This window comes from Thermobia domestica, chromosome 17 (assembly GCF_964235325.1).
Source record: "Thermobia domestica chromosome 17, izTheDome1.hap1.1, whole genome shotgun sequence".
NCBI classification, from domain to species: Eukaryota; Metazoa; Arthropoda; class Insecta; order Zygentoma; family Lepismatidae; genus Thermobia; species Thermobia domestica.
Window position 1 is genome coordinate 10,949,344 of NC_137470.1, and position 19,009 is coordinate 10,968,352.

The following is a 19,009-nucleotide window of genomic DNA, read 5'->3' on the forward strand; positions in this document are numbered from 1 at the left end:
TTAGGATTAAGAATTAGATTTCTGAGCTTTCGACACCTATGGCTATGTTAGCTCATCACTAAGATTAGGATTAGGAATTAGATTTCTGGGCTTTCGGTATCTATGGCCATGTTAGCTCATCACTAGGATTATGATTAGGAATTAGATTTTTGGGCTTGCGGCATATATGGCTATGTTAGCCCATGACTAGGATTAGGATTAAATTTCTGGGCTTTCGGCATCTATGGCCATGTTAGCCCATCACTAGGATTAGGATTAGGAATTAGATTTCTGGGCTTTCGGCATCTACGGCTATGTTAGCCCATCACTAATATTAGGATTAGGAATTAGATTTCTGGGCTTTCGGCATCTATGGCCATGTTAGCCCATCACTAGGATTATGATTAGGAATTAGATTTTTGGGCTTTCGGCATATATGGCTATGTTAGCCCATCACTAGGATTAGGATTAGGATTTAGATTTCGGGGCTTTCGGCATCTATGGCCATGTTAGCCCATCACTAGGATTAGGATTAGGAATTAGATTTCTGAGCTTTCGACACCTATGGCTATGTTAGCTCATCACTAAGATTAGGATTAGGAATTAGATTTCTGGGCTTTCGGCATCTATGGCCATATTAGCCCATCACTAGGATTAGGATTAGGAATTAGATTTCTGAGCTTTCGGACCTATGGCCATGTGAGCCCGTCACGTATGAGAGATGACGTCCCGCGATGATCACACTATCCAAGGAAAGGGAGGAAGAAAGCGGCCTGGGACCTGCATGTTAGGTATTATCCCGGCATTTGTCTGGTATGAATGAGGTAAACCTCATTTAAGATGGCTGATCTGAAAAAGCTTTTACACCTCTTTCGACCGTGTCCCCATCCTGGATTGAACAAAACCATAGATGATAATTTAAAAGACGGGCAGCGGTGGCTCAGTGGTAGATCGTTCACCTCTGGTGCGTTGTGTCCCTGGTTCGATCCGAGCTCGCGCCAAGTGAACTTTGTGGTGGACAAACATGGTATGTATGGGTTTTCTCGGAGTTCTCCCACTTTTTCATTCCACCATTTCATTCATTTCTCATCATCACCGTCTCCTTTAGCCTAGCATTACTGTGGGACGTAAAGCTGAAAGATTTCATTTCATTCATTTTATTTTTTTATTTTTATTTTACAAACACGACTCATGCAAGCTCATTGTCATGTTAGCTCAGAGTTGCACTTTTTTGAGCTCAGATTCGCAAGCCTCAGTTAGGCTTGCAGTACCTCGATCTCGCGTCCATTAATCTCATTAGTGCTTGTGCTATCTCGGACTAGAGTTTTACACAGCGTTGCCAGGTCGGAAAGTCAGCATATCTGTAGATCTACCGTAAAATATCTTTAAAAACTCCGTACTTTTATTAAATTATCTGGATAAATATATATAATTATTTATATTTACCTCAGCTTTCTGCAAATTCTTGAACGTAGTAGGCCTATAGGGAATGTAAAAAAAATAATAAAAGAGAGAGAGAAAATATTTTTTTCTTGAATCATTCAGAAGCATCATTTTTATCAGTCCGGTATTTTAGAACTTACAATCCTTTGGCGAATGGTACTCGACATTTAATCTTGTTTATTCCAGTCCGATGTCGACTCACGCTCAACATGCTTTATGCAGTTCATTTAGTCCAATATTAGATGTTAGTTCCTTGACTGCTTCATGTATTTTAACCCATGTGTTAATATATGCTACTTATATTACATCAATTCTAATACAAAGAAACATTGTTTGGTTAGAACTGTACAATTTTGTGTAATCACTTTCAGTCATTTTTTATTATTAATTTATGTATCAAATAAAAACATTTTCCAGTAAATATTTTGAATTTTGTGAATATTGCCAGATGTTTTAAGTATATATTTTAGTCATATAACCAATTATATGTCTTAAGACGTTTTATCAGCACAAGAAAAAAAAAAGAATCTAGGACTAAGCATTCTAAAGAAAAAAGACTCAGTTATAAGGCAGCTTAGTGCTATTAGATTAGATTACGTCATTCTAATTTTAACAGCTACTTTTCTTCTTGGCCATACAAATCTTGTTCTCTTAGTTTTTTTTTTTAATTTTATACTTTTTGTGCGCATGCTTATATATATATATTTCTGTAAAAGTTGTTTGCCATGACCGCGAAGTGGCAGCACCTAACCTATGTTAGATGAAACTTGATTTCCTCGTATGGAACATGTGCCCACTTTTTTCGCCTCTTATACATACATTTAGTAAGACACATCAAAATACAGATAGATTTATTAAACTCTTCTCTGTAACTTCATGCGTGTAGGAGAGGGAGAAAGAAGTGTGTCCACTGGATCGCTTAAAAAAAAAGAAAGAAAAAAAAAGAAAAACGTTGTTTTGCCCTCAAGGTTTGAACCATTTTCTATACGTTGTAGCTCCGCCTCTTATGTGAATCCTCTCCCACTAGAAACTTCAGAAACACACCTTTACAAGTTGTTAATTATAGAAAAAAAAAAGGTAAAGGGGAAAGAACCACCGAAAAGGTTAAATGATTCTCCTTTCTCCGAATCTTGTCTTTTCGTTGTATAATCAGTTTTGCCATCTGAAACTCTGTGGTTCAGAATTGTCCCCAAGAAATGAAGTAGCAATGGTTGCGTGACTGAGACAACGTAGTTTTTTTTTTCCTTCCTGGCACACAAATATACACAATGTAATTAGTTGTGTAAAGTGAAAGACGAAACATATTACAAAAAAAAAAAAACCGAATGTGAGTATTTCGGGGAAGAATACAAATCTTCATTACCCCTTGTGTCCGAGAAAAATTTTAAAGATAAAAAATTAAAGCGTGGTCAGGAAAGAATCAAGAATTACTATTGTTCAAAATGCATCTAGTCAGTTATTTCTTTTACACTCCTTACTTATGGTTATATTTTACTTTAATCTGAAGGAAATCAATCTCTCCTTTGTAAACATACAGATTTCATATTTTCAAATTTTCCTCCCACTGATTCCCTGAATATTCAGGCTTTTACAATTTGATTGAAATTAACTACTGCCACACAAATTATTTTTACTTCTAATTTTTAATATTTAGTGTTATCCATTTTCATGGTGTTAACTGTATGTAGTTTTACTTCGAGATGTTGATCCGTTATTCAATAAAAAATGCAGTTAGGAATAAGAGCGCTGAGAATTGGTGCACCATTTGAAGTATTTACTGCATCAATTAATTTTTGATTTGACGTCCGAAACTAAAGCAGATAGTGATGGTGATAATAGACAAAATGGTGGAATAAGAAAGTAGGAGGAAACTGGAAAACTCTGAGGAAACCCCACATACGGTATTTGTCCACCACTAGTCCACTATGATAGAAGTATCGTATATCCTATTAACAATGGACAGTCCAGAGTTATAATTCCCGTTTAATCCAATAGAGGTATCGTTGTATACATTAATAGCAATTGATAGTTCAGACTTACAGTTCCAAGTTTGTACCAATAAAGGTATCGTTGTATATCCTATTAACAATGGATGGTCCAGTTATGGCTCCCATTTTATTTCAATAGGGGTAGTCTGAGCTGCACCGCAAGTTGTCGATAATGTCGATAGTAAACGTAAATGGTCCAGAGTTACAGTTCTCGTTTTATCCTAATAGGGGTATCCTTATATATTCTAAGAACAATGGATAGCTATGTGCGTTATACAGTAATTTAAGCAAATTTTGAACAGGAAAATTTTACCAATATCGAGCATGTTTAATAATAAATATTTATACTTCTTTGTCAGTTGACAAATTGAATAAACTTGTCACATTTTCATTCGGAATATAAAACTGAAAAGCATTAGTGTTACTGTTCTTAATTCGGAAATATTGTGCTGTAAGAAAAAAATCATAAAATCACTCGTTTTGAAAATGAGTATTTGGTTACGACATTAAAATTATCATTAACTTTCCCGCATTTTCATTGTATATTGCTTAATGCATTGATTACATAAATTTCATCTTTTTCTGTTTAACTCTGTACAAGGACTTGAGCCTTTTCTAGAAGAATATAGCAACGCCACTGCTCTGTCTTGGGTTGTTTTCTTTAATAAAAGTTACTGTTATTGCAGTTTCAACTACTTCTCAATTATTGAAAATTGCTTGAACTTCACTTATATAACTCCTAGACACTATGAATATACATACATTTAATTACATATATATATAGTGCTAAATATGATTGAAATTATCTAATAAAATGTATTCTTAGTTGAGCGCTTTGTCTTCTCTACTCACTGGCAACCCTGCTGTGAGGGAACCCAACAGCACAACAAAAACTAGCGAAGGCAACGTGCTGCATCTTCCCCAAAACCCAGCACCCTTTGGGAAGATAATTACAGACTAGACTAGCTAAACGATAGCCCCTTTTTCAAAAAATCTGACAAACTGACTTCGAGCTTTCTTTTTTCTTTGCCGATTCTTTTAAGGGCCTCTGTAGACCATTGTGTGGGCTGCATAAAAATTGATGGAAAAAAATGCGTCAGAGCTGGCGCCTCGTGTTAGTGATTATTGTTATTAGTGAAAATGTCACTATTAATTTGTTCAAAGGGTGAAGAGAACTACTTGAGGCATTTATACTTTGATTTAATGAAAGATACTCTTTGTTTGTTCGTATAGAAAACATTGTGGTTCTTTACTTCCTTCAGTGTTCACACAGATGTTTTATACCATTTTATACAAACGTACATGCAATATGATCTACAGAATCAAGTCAAAGCTAATCTAGCGTAAATGATAAACAAGGAGTGAAGAAGTGCATGTCTGGATCAAGACTCGAACCGAGGATGTTCGGCATAACCTGACGATGCACTATATTGTTAATCTGAGAGAAAGAACATCGACTACAGAAGTGAGAGTGTGTATGGCTGTTATGGGAGCGGAATGAGTAGCGTAGTGGTTAACCCATCGCCATATTATGCTCAACATCCCGGTTAATAGTTCCGTTCCAGCCGTGCATTTTTTAAGTCTTTTTGTATCATAGATTCGCACTTATAGAGGATTTGCTGTGTTTAAAAAAATAGTTTCTTTTCACCTTAATATAAGCTTAACTTATTCTATCCCTGAAAAAATCTGAAGGTCTATTACCGCAGAAATAAGAGATCAAGTCAATTCAATCAAGATTATGTATTATTTTTCACTTTCCAAACATCTAAATTGTATATTATCTTGTTAGGATATTCTAGTCAATACACATCTCTGTTTCTTTCTAATTATTACTATATGCATCCCATTAGTTTTTTTTATCATTCTAGAGATGTGTCCCCCCTATGTTAGACATCCTGATCTTAATTATCTGCATTGTCTGTGACGATAGCATTTATGTAACTTTCCCCTGGTATTTGACTTATTTTATCACTCACTCTTTGCCCAGTCCTACATTTTTATTCTTCGTAGGTTTGCTCTCAACAATAAAAAGAACACTAGCTATTTTAGATTATAGGATTTCTTAAATGCTAGAACGTCACACTACAAAGTCTTAAAATCGTCTTTCAGTCTCCTGAAAAGTATATAATAAACAAAACTATGAACTGGCACAAACATTATTGTATTGTTAAGCTGAAAGTCTGCTGTTCTAATACACGGTATATACACCATTTTTTTAAAGCAACATCAATGATAATAGTAACAGAAACAAAGCTATCCAGCCCAGAGCTCTCGAAAACACAGCCGACAACATTAAGAATTTAATCAGTGTAATTTTCAGCCTGATGCTCGATAGTTATCGTAATACCTTTAGTAATAAATACAGATTTCACAGGTTCAGACTTCACAGGTCTCTTATTTTCCTTCTATTTAATGTTATCAGATATTATATTCATGTTATTATACAATCATCAAACTTAAGCTGTAGTGAATCAGTACATGGGTCTCTTCCATTTGAGGAAAACAATATTTTGGCAGACAACTGAGAAGATATTTTCATGGAGGATGTAGTGAGACTCCAGTCAAGAAAATCAGCAACTCTGGCGATATGGCTTAAGCTCTGCAAGGTTTCGTGCAACAACTACTTTTAGCCTATTAATACTTGAAGAGAAACTGCATACAATAGTATAAACCAGTGGCGTAGCCAGAAACTGATAAATTATTAAAAAATAACGTAATGTCGGGATAACTATTTGAACATACTGCATGCAAGTAGAATCTATTTTCAAAATTAGTACACTAAAGGGGGGAGGGTTGAGTCGGGTGAGCATTCTTCGCTATGCTACTGGTATAAACACTAGGGATTTAGAAGTATTGTCTCAGAATAGAATAAGTTCGCCGATTTTTTTTTCTGCTAACTTGTTGAAGGACAAGTCTCATTCGCTACTATTTTAATAAGAGCTCGTAAAACAGCCATCATATTCTCATCGTAAGTTTTACACTGACCTTAACCTATGACATTTGTTTTAACTGTTGCCGCAAAGAAAGAATTCGCTTTTATTGTTTCTGATTTTGCCAACAGAAAACAAAAGGTTCCAGAATTGCTCAAGTGGCTAGAAAACATTCTTAAATACCTGTACGTAGAGTACAAAGGAAAATAAACGTACTTGAATCACTGCCACGATGTAAGTTAAGTTCCCTCAAATGGCAACGTGACATATCTTATTTATTTCGCCTTTTAGCATCGAACGTACGTGAGAGATTTCAACTCCCGAATGTAACAGTAGCTTTCAGAAGTGCATCTTAAAACGTACTTTAGTAGATGAGAAGAGGTTGTCGAACTTCTTTTAACTCTTAGTAATTAAAAAGTAAAATGAATTAAAGAAAAGAACAAGCGCACATGTAGCAAGAAAGTCAAGGGCAAATAAAAAAGTAGATATTTATAATGTTGCCTCATTGGTAATGCTAAAAGGTTTACACGATAACAAATTAGCATTTATTCTTAGCACTGCGTTGAAATAGTTACAGATACGAGTTTAGAGTTATTAAGAAAGTGGTTTAATATTTCGAGAAAATGCGAAAAAGCTAGCCGACAAATGATTCCCTACGCTAAAAGGAATAAACTATTTGTAATAGAAATAAAGAAAAAAAAAAAACATAACACGATTCTTGTAATATATCTGTCCATTTATAATTCCCAGTCTACGATATGTTATTTTACAAAGACACATGCTCAAAATGGAAGGCTCAAAACTGAAAAATTCAGAAAATATCTCTCTATGACTTATGGTTCCCGAGATATGGCTTTTTAAATCTCGCGAAATACGAACTTTTTTGGCCAATATCTGGGGAACGGTAGTCAGTTGGCCAGTGGCTAGCGGTTAGTATTTGGTAACAAAATGTTTACTATCTTCTTAAGTTTTGATCAATACCAGTATCATCTCTCGGTGACTTGCGGTATCCAAGATATGCCTCCTTAAATTTCCAGAAATCGGAACGTTTTTGGCCAATATCTCGGGAACGGTAAGACTGACGCGAAAAATTCCGTCACTTCTTTGAGATTGTTTTTGATGCTCTATCGAATGGAGGGCTCAAAATATAAAATTTTGCAAATAACACACACACACACACACACACACAGAGAGAGAGAGAGAGAGAGAGAGAGAATTCAGTAACGAACTTTTTAAGTTCGTTGAATATGGACTAAGACGGGATTTTGCTTTACAAAATTCGAGTAATATTTAACTAGAAAAGAATTCTTGGGGGACAATGTTTTATTACGCAAATAGATGAAAAGCTTCGAAAATATATTGTAACAAAATGAAGAAAAATCTTTATGAACAAATTTCAGGGTTTTGCAGGACAAGCCGATCTGATGTCACGTACGGAAGCAAAAGTTTCCTGCGCACAACGCGGTACCTAAGCTTAAGAGATGTGTGACGTTTATATGCTTCACGAGGCCCCAGGCTCAAAGCTGGCGTGAGTTAAATACGTATAAGAGTTAATACATAAATCATTAATATAATTAACATTCATCCATGTGACGGATTGTAAGACTTTATCGTGACGTATATCACCCCTCTGGGGCAAGACTCGAACTAACATAACATTAACAGCATTTGAGTTGCTTTTTAAGTTGCCGGGTTAATGATTAATTGATATGCGATTGATTGGTATGCGAATTAAATATATTTGCAGGGTTACTTATCTAGTTGTTTTCTTATATTTACCTTCGATTTTCTGTTTATTATAATCAAACGGGGAAAAAAAAACAGAAATGGCTAGTAATTGACGAAACTGATAGAACTTAATAAAATCACAAACCTTAGAGAACTTTTTGGTTAGTACTTTAGGCGCGAACGACCTTTTTTCCATATATAAAAATGTAAGTGATTATGTCTGTGACTTAATAACTCTTGAACCACCCAATCGATCTCGATTAAATTTTCAACATAGATGATGTTCGGGCCTGAAAGGATGATGTTTATCATTGCACTTGGATGTGGAACTTAAGGGAGCAGGACGGGGGAGATATATAAAAATGATCGAAAATGACCGATATTAGTGTCTATTCCATACTTTTCGAGGTCGCTGAGATGAACAGTAATATCTCCGATGTCGTTTAAATCCAAATTCACCCTAGCAACTTGTATGGTATAAAAGTGGCAAAAGAAAAAAAAAAGAGTGCAAAATATAAAAATTTTACTATATTTTTAGCGTTCAATGAAAAGTGTTCGAAGATGAGACACATAGCAATCAATAGATATGATTTAGCTGAACAAAATGATTTGCGTGAACGTAAAACCTCATGTATACTTTTCGAGAAAATTGAAGAAAAAAAACTCATTTCTATATAAGCTTAAAAATTGATACCGTGCAAAAACCATGCTATGTTTTGAGGTGAAACTGGTATACTCTCATGAAGCTCTTTGTTACGACAGGACGTGGAATGTTTAAGGTTGGTTTAAAGAGACAAGTTTTGCTGATAAATGTCACTAATATCTCCGTATCCCTCTCACATGTATTTTTTGCATTTTACGAAAATTTACAATTCATCTTACAAATTTCAACCTAGATACTTCGGCGTCAGAGCGTCAAGGGGAAACTAACTTAGTTAAAATCAGATGATAAGGTACGCACGTACAGATACAAAAGGAATGATGAAAACTCGTAAAATAATTAGATATTACCATTGTCTTCAATTTTCACACCATACCCAGACAGCCACTGTGGGAAGTTGCCATGTTTCGTGGTTAGTACATGTGGTAATGCGACTTTAGTGTTTTGTACTACTTTCTTTTCCTGATGATGGACAAAAATTTGTCACCTGAAATATTTAATTCTGGTTTGGAAAGCTGATAATGTTAGCCATCAGTTTCAATTCTTGGCTATCTTGTTCTGTAGTGTTAATATCAAACATTATTGTCTTCTTCAGTTTCTCTTTCTTCCTTTAAGAAGAATTCGATCAACAGATGTTTCGTAAGGGGTCGCTGTACGAAATTAATCTACGTAATTAACTAATTAATTGATCAGAACTCAATATTATCTTCTCAGGTTGAAGGGATTCTTTTTATTTCTTTCGTGCTAGTGCTTTGTGTTCCTTCATTATATGTTTGTTGCCGTGTGAGCGAAAGAAGGTCCCTATATTCACTCAGTATATTACACATCTTCTGACATCACATATTTCATAGTGTTGAGGTAAGAGGTGGTTGATGAATAGTTTATTCTATTAGATCTTGGGCTTTTTTCTTTATTATTGTTGTACACATTTCTGTAGTCCAGACAAAAACTGACGCCTAGAACAGAAGATTGTTATTGGAGGTGTTGCGTTTAATTTCAAGAGGACCAGCAGGTGGTGGGTTACTTGTTTCAAAAGAATCTTTTTTTACAAGTGTTATCCCCATCGTTTTTCCATTAAGGTTTCGGAGTCGTAAATCAATCGTGAGATTCTTTTACTGGTCAGGTTTCGGTCAAGGAGGTCGGCCTTACAAAATGGTTTCTTCCTCACTCTTAAAGGAAAAAAGTGTTATTCCGTCTCCCACTCTCACTATGATAATGTGTGTTTGGCTGTATATATTCGTGTTTGTCTTGTTTTATTGGTTAAGTGTATTCGTTTGTGTTGTCTGAACTGGACTTAAGATTCGTTTATACCCCGCAACACTGACGCCACAAATATGATTAAATATTTTCAAATACAAATTGAATTTTTTCTCCTTTTCCTTCTTCTTTTGTGGTATACACAATATAAAATAAACTTTTTAAACGGATTTAGTTAAGGTAAAGTGAGACCTAGGGTTAATTAACTGTATTGGTTTTAAAATTTTATAGCAAGGTCTCTTAAATAAATAGCAAAGTCGTTTTCGATGTTTACCGTCATGTATTTAGCCGTAGTAAAACTATAGTGCAACAGTACATGTTGTTGTGGGACAAGTATGGCAATTGAAGTATCTAGTAGGATTTCTTGAGAAGGTCGTTTTCTAGTACCCTAATCATATCACTAACGAAAAGGTTATAAAGTAACAGGAATAGCTATCCCGAATAGTATTTGAATTAACTGTCAATGATGGTTTGCCGAATAAGATTCAGGATTCTAGGTGAACAGATTCTTCATCTAGCGGATCGCACTCACCGAAAATGGTCCATATTTCTTTTTCTGCCTTCTATTCAGCAAATAAGTGTGCTTCCAAATTCAAACCTTTGATATAAATCTTTAAAAAACTGTAAGGAATTATTAAATTAAAAGCTTTATTAAGTGGCATCAAATTCCAGTTGCAGACAGCTCCAGTCACAGGGCTCATAGCGAGTAACTTTTTTTAAAAACTAAAAGTTACTTTTTTTTTTCAACTTGGTCACTAAAAGTTACATTTTTGGGAGATAAAGTGACTTTTTCGTGTGATTTATGTTTTGTATTGGCAGTTTTCTACGAAAAATGTAAAAATAAATGGAAAAAGGTAGAAACTTGTTAGTCATTACTCTTCTGAAAGCTTCAGTACTTGCTGCCACATATGAAACAGTCAGCTTTATTCTCACTTCAGCTTTTATTCTTTCTAAAGCACAGTGGATGGTTGGTGGATGCTTAAGCTCTCAAGGTGGGGTTGAGAATCCTTCTGTGTCTATTCTTTCTTCTATCATAACAATCTTTTAGTTTTCTCTCGTAATAGTTAATGTTCCGCTCAACGTTCTGTGTGTGTGTGTGTGTGTGTGTGTTTGTGTTTGTGTGGTTCATTATGTTCGTCTTTTATTATGCTTCTTGTATGTTTTTCTTAAGAGTAGGTGATGAATTTAAATATTTCATAGCTTTAAGTCTCAATGTTAAGTTAAATATAGTGTCTGGGATGAAGAAATTCGGAAATAGGCCAGAACTGTTTCCACTTACTCAGAAGCTTCTTACATCTGCTAAGTCTGCTTACCGTACTACAAAACATACTTTGAAAACCTAAGAAAGGAGGAAGCTCAAAAAGAAGAACTAAAGAAAAAAAGATGAAACAAAACAACCAAGAGAGAGGTGATGGAGAAATTGACAAAAGAAAAAAGAGGCATGTTGGGATTTTGGTCACTTTTTCGTATGCTTTTGGTAACTTTTTGGTCACTTTTTCGTGTGCTTTTGGTCACTTTTCAACTATTTACAAGAGACCAGACCACTATGAGCCCTGCTATCATCATAACGCTAGTTGAATGCCATCTGTTTTTGTCTATTAGTATGCAGCTCAAAGCAACAAATTTAGAGCCAAATGTTTAACTATTAGTAAACTGACATTTGTCTATGTCGAAACTAAACAAAAATATCTTGAAAAACCTCAAACTTTTAAATTTTATAATTTACCTGTGAGATTGTTACTAGAAATCTGTTTCTGACTTATCTGTTCTAAACTTTTGTTAAAAATCATTGACTAAAAAAGAGGCTTACTCACCAGGAACTCATAGTGATAAAAGCGTTTTTAATCTATCATTTTATAGTTTACACACAAACAACCTTTTTCCTTGAAGATCAAACAAGACCTACGAGTGTCATTATTAAAGAAGACACCAGGTCAATCTTATTGTACCTTCTAGTGATAATGCCAAGCTACAAATTCTTTGTATCGATTATAGTATTTGACAAATGGACAGTCCACGTGATGTTATTTTTTGATATGAAAATATTGTTTAATTTATAGTTCTGCTATATATTATGGTCTAAAACTGACTAAATTGCGACTGTTTTTCGTTGATCCAGTGGTAAAATGACCTGGCAATGTTAAACTGATGGAGTTGTTTTTCAGGCAAACTTATGCATTAATACTAGTAGTGCTGTTGCTGAATTGTCCAAGAACATGCGGAACACTTAAGTTTTTTTTTTTTTTTTTTTTTTTTAATACTCTCTTCCGAATTGTAATCTTTGCGTTTCATCCATAGGTGACGTGGTTCTAATTTTTTAAAACAAAATTCTTGCTTGTTAATGGTATTTAATCGCTAAAAATTAAAGCATCTTCCCTCCATTTCTTTTGCTTTCTGAAAGTGATAAATAGAAGGAAGTCATCAAACTATTCATTTCGTAAGTTTCTCTCTTGCGTGATCATTATGTCTTAAAAGAGATTCAAAGACAACATAAAGAAAAGTAAAACCCTGAGGTATGAACTCACGTCCCTTTCCCATGAGACTCCCAATCCAGTCTAGTCACCGTGCTAGCTTGATGGGGAGATCGTGCCAGCATTTATCCGTGAGGGGGCGTTCTCGTCCTCTCACCTATGTAGCCAGACGTGAGATTTCTTCCCTCCCTAAAAATCACCCTCTGGCGATGTGCACGAGCATATGAAGTCAGTGGTTCCAACTGACCATTGCTGATAAATCTCTAATACTACTTGAAGGAAAGCTTGTTTTCGAATCTAGTCACGAAATTGCCAAGTGTTCCAACTCAACTACTTGATCCTACAGCCCACAAAAGAGTATAACCAACAGATTCTATCATCGCTATTTCTGGCTTTCTAGAATGGACTTCAATATTTCTTAATCGTAATAGACCCTAATTGTCTTATGACCTCTGAGAATTTTGTATCCACACCAGGAATCAAAATGTTATTTCCGAAAATTGTATAAAGATGTAGGGTAGTATAATGTAATTCACTCTCTCAGTGCTTGATACTTATCTATTCAATTCCAGCTCCAGAAACTTACGCTCTAAGAGTTTTTTTAACATTACTTTTACATGAAGTATATTTTTTTGACAAATACCAGCTCGTAGAATATCACGTATAGCATCTATGTAAAAGAAGGTCTCAGGGGTTTTCAGTTCATTTATGCAACCAAAATTATGAAAATAAAAGACGAAATGACTAGATTCAGAGAGATGACACCCGTCAGGGAGAGAGATTCTAAAGGCTTCAACCTACTGAGCGCACGAATATCAATATGTTAATGAATTTAAAACGAGGATATAGGAGTTCAAAAGAACGGTTAAGATAAATTAGTTCACTAAATTCTAAAATAATAATTGTTAATAATAATTAATACATGGGGTAAAAGAGTAAAGATGATGAATGTCAGAACATAATTAAAGAAAAAAAGAACGAGATAAAGCTACAACACCTTTTGAGTACGTGAGATGTAAAATTCATCACCGAAAAATGATTAATAGAAGGTGCACACTACATCAGCGTTTCCCAGACTTTTATTCAATTAGGGACTACTTTTATTAGTCAGAATGTTCTATGGATCACCTTACTAGTGTCCTCTTCAACTCAGTGGTAGAGCGTGCACCTCTGCTGCGCGGGTGCCCTGGTTCGATTCCAGCTCGCACCAAGTGGGCTTTTTGGTAAAGAAACACTGTGTGTATTGGTTTTCCGGGTTCATTCCAGCATTTTATTCGTCATCACCACCGTCTGCTTTAGCCTACACAGCATAATCGTGGGACGTAAAACTGAAACATTTAATTTGATTTGTCTCCTTCAAAAGGAAATTTATCATTAAAAAATGAGTATATACCAGTATACTTTTATTGTAAAAACGATATTGATCCAAATTCCCTTTACATCGGTGTTAATATAAGAAAATATGTATTAGATTTTTTCTTCAATAATTAAAGGGTATCAAAAATATTTTATAATAATACATCTCGTATTAAATTGTATACTGCATTATTTGTGCAGTCTATACTTGCTTGACATTGGTAACTATAGTGTGTGATTCACAATTTACTTGTATGTTCTTATTGAAATAATGTTAAATTTTAGACAACCATGGTTAGGGAAATTCTGCACTACATCATACAAAATTATACATACTACTTATGGGCTCTAATCTAGTCGCTAGTGTTTCAAGAAAGAAAGAAAAAAAGATTAGAAAGTTTCTAAATGCACAAAGAGTAAAAATGAATCACTGGACCGAGACTTGAACACGGGATATTCGCAGTACTCCGAAGATTACAGGTTCAAATCAGGGTCCAGTCATCCACTTTTTCATTATTTGTGCATCTTTGAATTTGCACCTGCAGAGGATTTCGTGTGTTAAAAATCTGATTATTTCCTCCTTTCATTAATATATAGTTTCCAAATGCGCTTAATGACGGTTTCTAAATGTAGGTAGTGCTTTCTATTTGTCTTATACTGCTCCCTTGATATTTAGCATTCGCAGCTGGGTAATGTTCTACGAGTTAGCTTCACTGCAAGCAGCTCGAGGTCTGTTCTTGAGGTATCCAGCTATCTTCTTATCTCGTAACCCTCCATGGCTATACCTGCTCATCATCTTCGCCTGCAACAGCCACCCCGAATCCACGTCCACGAATTTCTCTGCTGCACAGCGTGATCTCTACCTCCCTCCCTACTTCTTCTCTTCTTCATAAAACTGCCCTGAGAAATATTCCACCTTCCTCACTCTTGGTTCGTCGTTTCCTCATGACCCTTCCTCCTCCTTAGAATTGCTTTTTCTTTTTTCTCCCGTTTCTCAATTCAGCTTGGTAACGATCTGGAGGCTTATGATCTTGAGAAGACCTTGTGGAAGCCATCATAGGTTTCTTCTTCCCTCTCCTTCTTTCTGTCATAACTTACGTTGCTTTGTTTTCGTACTGGGTTTTATACTTCTTTGTTTCCCAGCAATGTTGTGGTATTTATGCCCTGTAAAAATTTTTATTTTATTCGACACAAGTACTGGTGGATAATCGAAGAAAATGTGGTTTGCTTGAATGCTAAGCAACAAAGGTGTTAGTTATTCTGTAGTTATTATATGGGCTCCAGGCTTGATTGTCCATTATTGTCTTAACGACTTCACTAACACCTAGTTATTATATAAGTATATTACTATTTAGTTGAAGTGCTTTTGTTTTTCAGTTTCAGGGTTTGAGGTAGCCCAATTTGCTTCTTTTGGATCTAACTACCTTTTGTTTTAAGTCTAAGAGTATTAGCATCTTCCATAATTCTTTGGATGAAATGTAAATCATAATGTTAAAGCACTTCTTTTCATTTTATGTCCAGTATTAATATTGTATATAATATGAATTCATATTTTCAGTTCACAATCTGTACATTGCCATTAAACACTACCTAGCAACTTAGTAATTTTCTTAGAATTTAGAACTTTCACCGGTCTTTACGAGAAAATCGCATCCCAAATAGAATGTACATATACGCAATTCCGATTTGTGTTTTGTCATTGTTTCGCAACAATGGCTTTTCGATAATACCCACGAGAAGTCTATAATGAGTAGGAACGCTTTGGGTACTCTTCAATTAGTTGCTCAGAAAGTATTGGAACTTTTTTCTTTTTTCTTATAAACTAAGTCTGATGTTGAGGTAGTTTGATCCCGTTTCGGAACAATGACCTCTTTGTAACAATGATCACAAACAAAATATCAAAATTTCATCTATTCAGTTCTCGTTGATATGTTGGTAGTTACTTTTAATACAAAGTTTAATTGAAGTCTGAATGAGAATAATCAAATTATAATTGATTGTATCATACACAATTGTTGCCTTCCAACAATGGCAGGATCAACAATATGGAAAATTGACAAATACTAGTCCCTAGGTATTGTTATGCTGATTTTGCTTAGTTAGTTGGCTTGGACTAAACTTTTCTTTTCACTATTTGAACATCCAAAATAACGTTAATCGTTTGAGAACATTGACTTTTCAGAAGCAATACGTGCAAAAAAAATTAAGATTGGTGAATTTTTGAAACATAAATATTATTTTATTGCCATATTTAGTGGTGTCCATGAGACTCGTGAAATTTCTCATCTCACATCAAAAACCGACATTTCGGTTTTCTCCAAAACCGGTTCGGTTTTCACCGAAACTAAAAACCCAAAACTTGTTTTAGAAAACACATTAAAACTATTTCTGTGGAAACGGAACCGGTTTCCGGAGAACAACGAAACACTATTCTGGTCAGAAATAGAATCAGTTTTGGAAAAAACTGAAACCGATTTCGATGAAAAACTGAACCGGTTTTGAAGAAAACAGAAACCGAATTTGGTGGAAAACCGAACCGGTTTTTGGAGAGAACCGATAACCAGTTTCGGTGAAAAATGACTGGTGTAAACCAATTTCGGCGTAAAAACGTGTTTTTGCACATTTTCAAATGCCGGTTTCGGTTTTCCTAAAAACGGGAAACCGAAAAACCGGGTTTTGTGCCCACCACTAATAGATACAAGTCTTAGGAAAGAAACCATAGAAGTTAGATAAAACCAATGGGTACTACGAGTGTCAAGTATCCTAATACAAGATACACAACATCCTAATACAAGGCAGTGTGACGAAACTAGATAGCACTGAGAATATCTTTGAAACAAATTATCCAAGATAGATGGTTGTCAAGAAGTATTGGAAAGGCCTTAATCCAGCAATGGATCAACAGTTGTTGATAATTGTATGTATGTGTTTCAAATATAAATTACCCTCACCAGTTCACTCATGTGAACCCAGTTCTGTTTTTTGATATCTAACCATTTGAGTATAAGAAATAAATGTTTATACCTTGTTTTGAGAGATCATATGTTTAACCCTGTAGCTGTAAGAATTTCTAAAAACAATGGTAGTTAAACTAAAATTTACTGTTCCTGGGTATAACTGGGTGAAATTTATTGTTATGTTAGGGTATAACAAACGGTTCTGCGAACTCGAAATATTTTAGCAACCGGTTCTAGCGAACCGGTGCGAATAGTATGATTGCATGTAAGTGATCTGAACACATGAAGTAAAGATTATCCAATAAATAATCTTAAGAATTCACTAAATTACTTTTCAATTTACATTTTATTATCACTAGCAAATAGCAGTTTCAAAGTCTATTAAATTTACACATAAAAACAAAATAAAAAGGGTATGAAAATAATAATTCTACAAGCAAACAAACAAACTAAAATTATTAATTTTGCATTACCAATGAATTCAGGTAATAAAAAGTATCATTAATATAATGTAAAAAAAAATTCTTAGATACTTACTTCAACTTGTGCATATTATCTTGCAAAAATGTTCGCTAGATACCTAGTCATGATCCCTCACTTTAAAACCAATAATGATAATGGATAATTTTGGTCTTGGATGATTCATGTTTGCCCCTGGATAACATTGCTTCGCTGTAACCGTCCTTGTGAGCCTTTCAAAAAAGAATTTTCTTCTTCTTTTTTTTTTTTTTCGTGTAAGAAGGTACTATTAACTAATGATTAGGAGGACGTTCTGTGCTGGTCTATAGGTGGGATGTACTGGCACACGTTAGATTAGACACCTTTCCATGTTCATGAGAGGAACGATCAGCGTTGCCAGTGAATTCAAATTATCAGACGAAGTGCAAGATTCTTCCTCGAAATTCTCTACATATAAAAATGCAAGACAGTCTGTTTGTGATTTAATAACTTTTGAACTACCCTACCGATTTCGATCAAATTTTCAATATAGATGAGGTTTGAGCCTGGAATATTTTTTAACATTTCACTTTGACGGTGCAACTTAGAAGAGGGAGAGGGGAGGGGAAGATATAAATAAAAATGATTAAAAATAAAAATGATTAAAAATAAAAATGATTAAAAATGACTGATTTTAGTGTCGAATCTATAGTTTTCGGTGTCGCTGAAACGAACAGTGACACTTCCGATGCTGTTTAAATTTAAATTCAGTTCACGATAGTAATATTTAATTTTTATTTATATAGGTTACTTATTATTTTCTGATTTTTCATTATATTTTCTTTCTTTCTATCGATTTGAAAACACTTCTGCAATAGTATAAAGTGAACTAATTGAACATATTAGTTTTTCTTATTTTAATCTAGTGAAACGGGTAATTGATGCTAGTATTTTCTAAGGTAAAATGCAGATGTAGGGGTAAGAATAGTCTATACGTAACACATACATATAGACTATTATGTCAAAGAATTATTTAAAGATTGAATTACAACAGAATGGTGATGAAATGAAAAAATAAATAATTCTTTCAGTTTAACGTCCCACGATTATGTTCTTTAGCCCAAGGGAGAAGGATGGTTAGGGCAAGTGAATGATGATGGAAGAATTAGTGGAATGAGAATGTAGGAGTACCCTTAGAAAACCTACGGACACAATGTTGTCCATTTCGATGTAACTGGGCCGGGGATTGAACCAGGGACCCCACGTACTAGAGATAAGCACTTTACCACTTAGCCACTGTTCCTCCCCAAGTTAATGGTAATGAATGTATTTTTAAAATAGAGAATCAATATTAACTTCTCTTGCGGTTACAAAAATGGTTAGGGTTAGGAATTAGATGGGCTTTCGGCATCTATGGACATGCTAGCCCATCACTAAGATTATTATTAAAAATTAGATTTCTGGGCTTTCGGCATCTAAGGCCATGTTACCCCATCACTAGGATTAGGGATTAGATTTCTAGGCTTTCGGCATCTATGGCCATGTTAGCCATCACTAGGATTAGTATTAGGAATTAGATTTCTGGGCTTTCGGCATCTATGGCCATGTTAGCCCGTCACGTATGAGGGGGGACGTCCCTCGGGAATCACACTATCCAAGGAAAAGGAAGGAAGAAAGCGGCCTGGGATCTGTATGTTAAGTACCATCCCGGCATTTGCTGACGAAAACCCAGGAAATCGTCACTCATGATGGCTGGCCTGAAGAAGCTTTATACTTTTTCGACCGAGTGTCCCCAACGGAA

General features: G+C 34.9%; 1 protein-coding gene across 3 annotated transcripts in view; it reads left to right on the forward strand.

Moving 5' to 3' along the window:
* Positions 1-19,009, forward strand: part of Egfr (epidermal growth factor receptor) — a 518,593-nt gene that overhangs the window by 386,161 nt on the left and 113,423 nt on the right. The window lies entirely within an intron of this gene.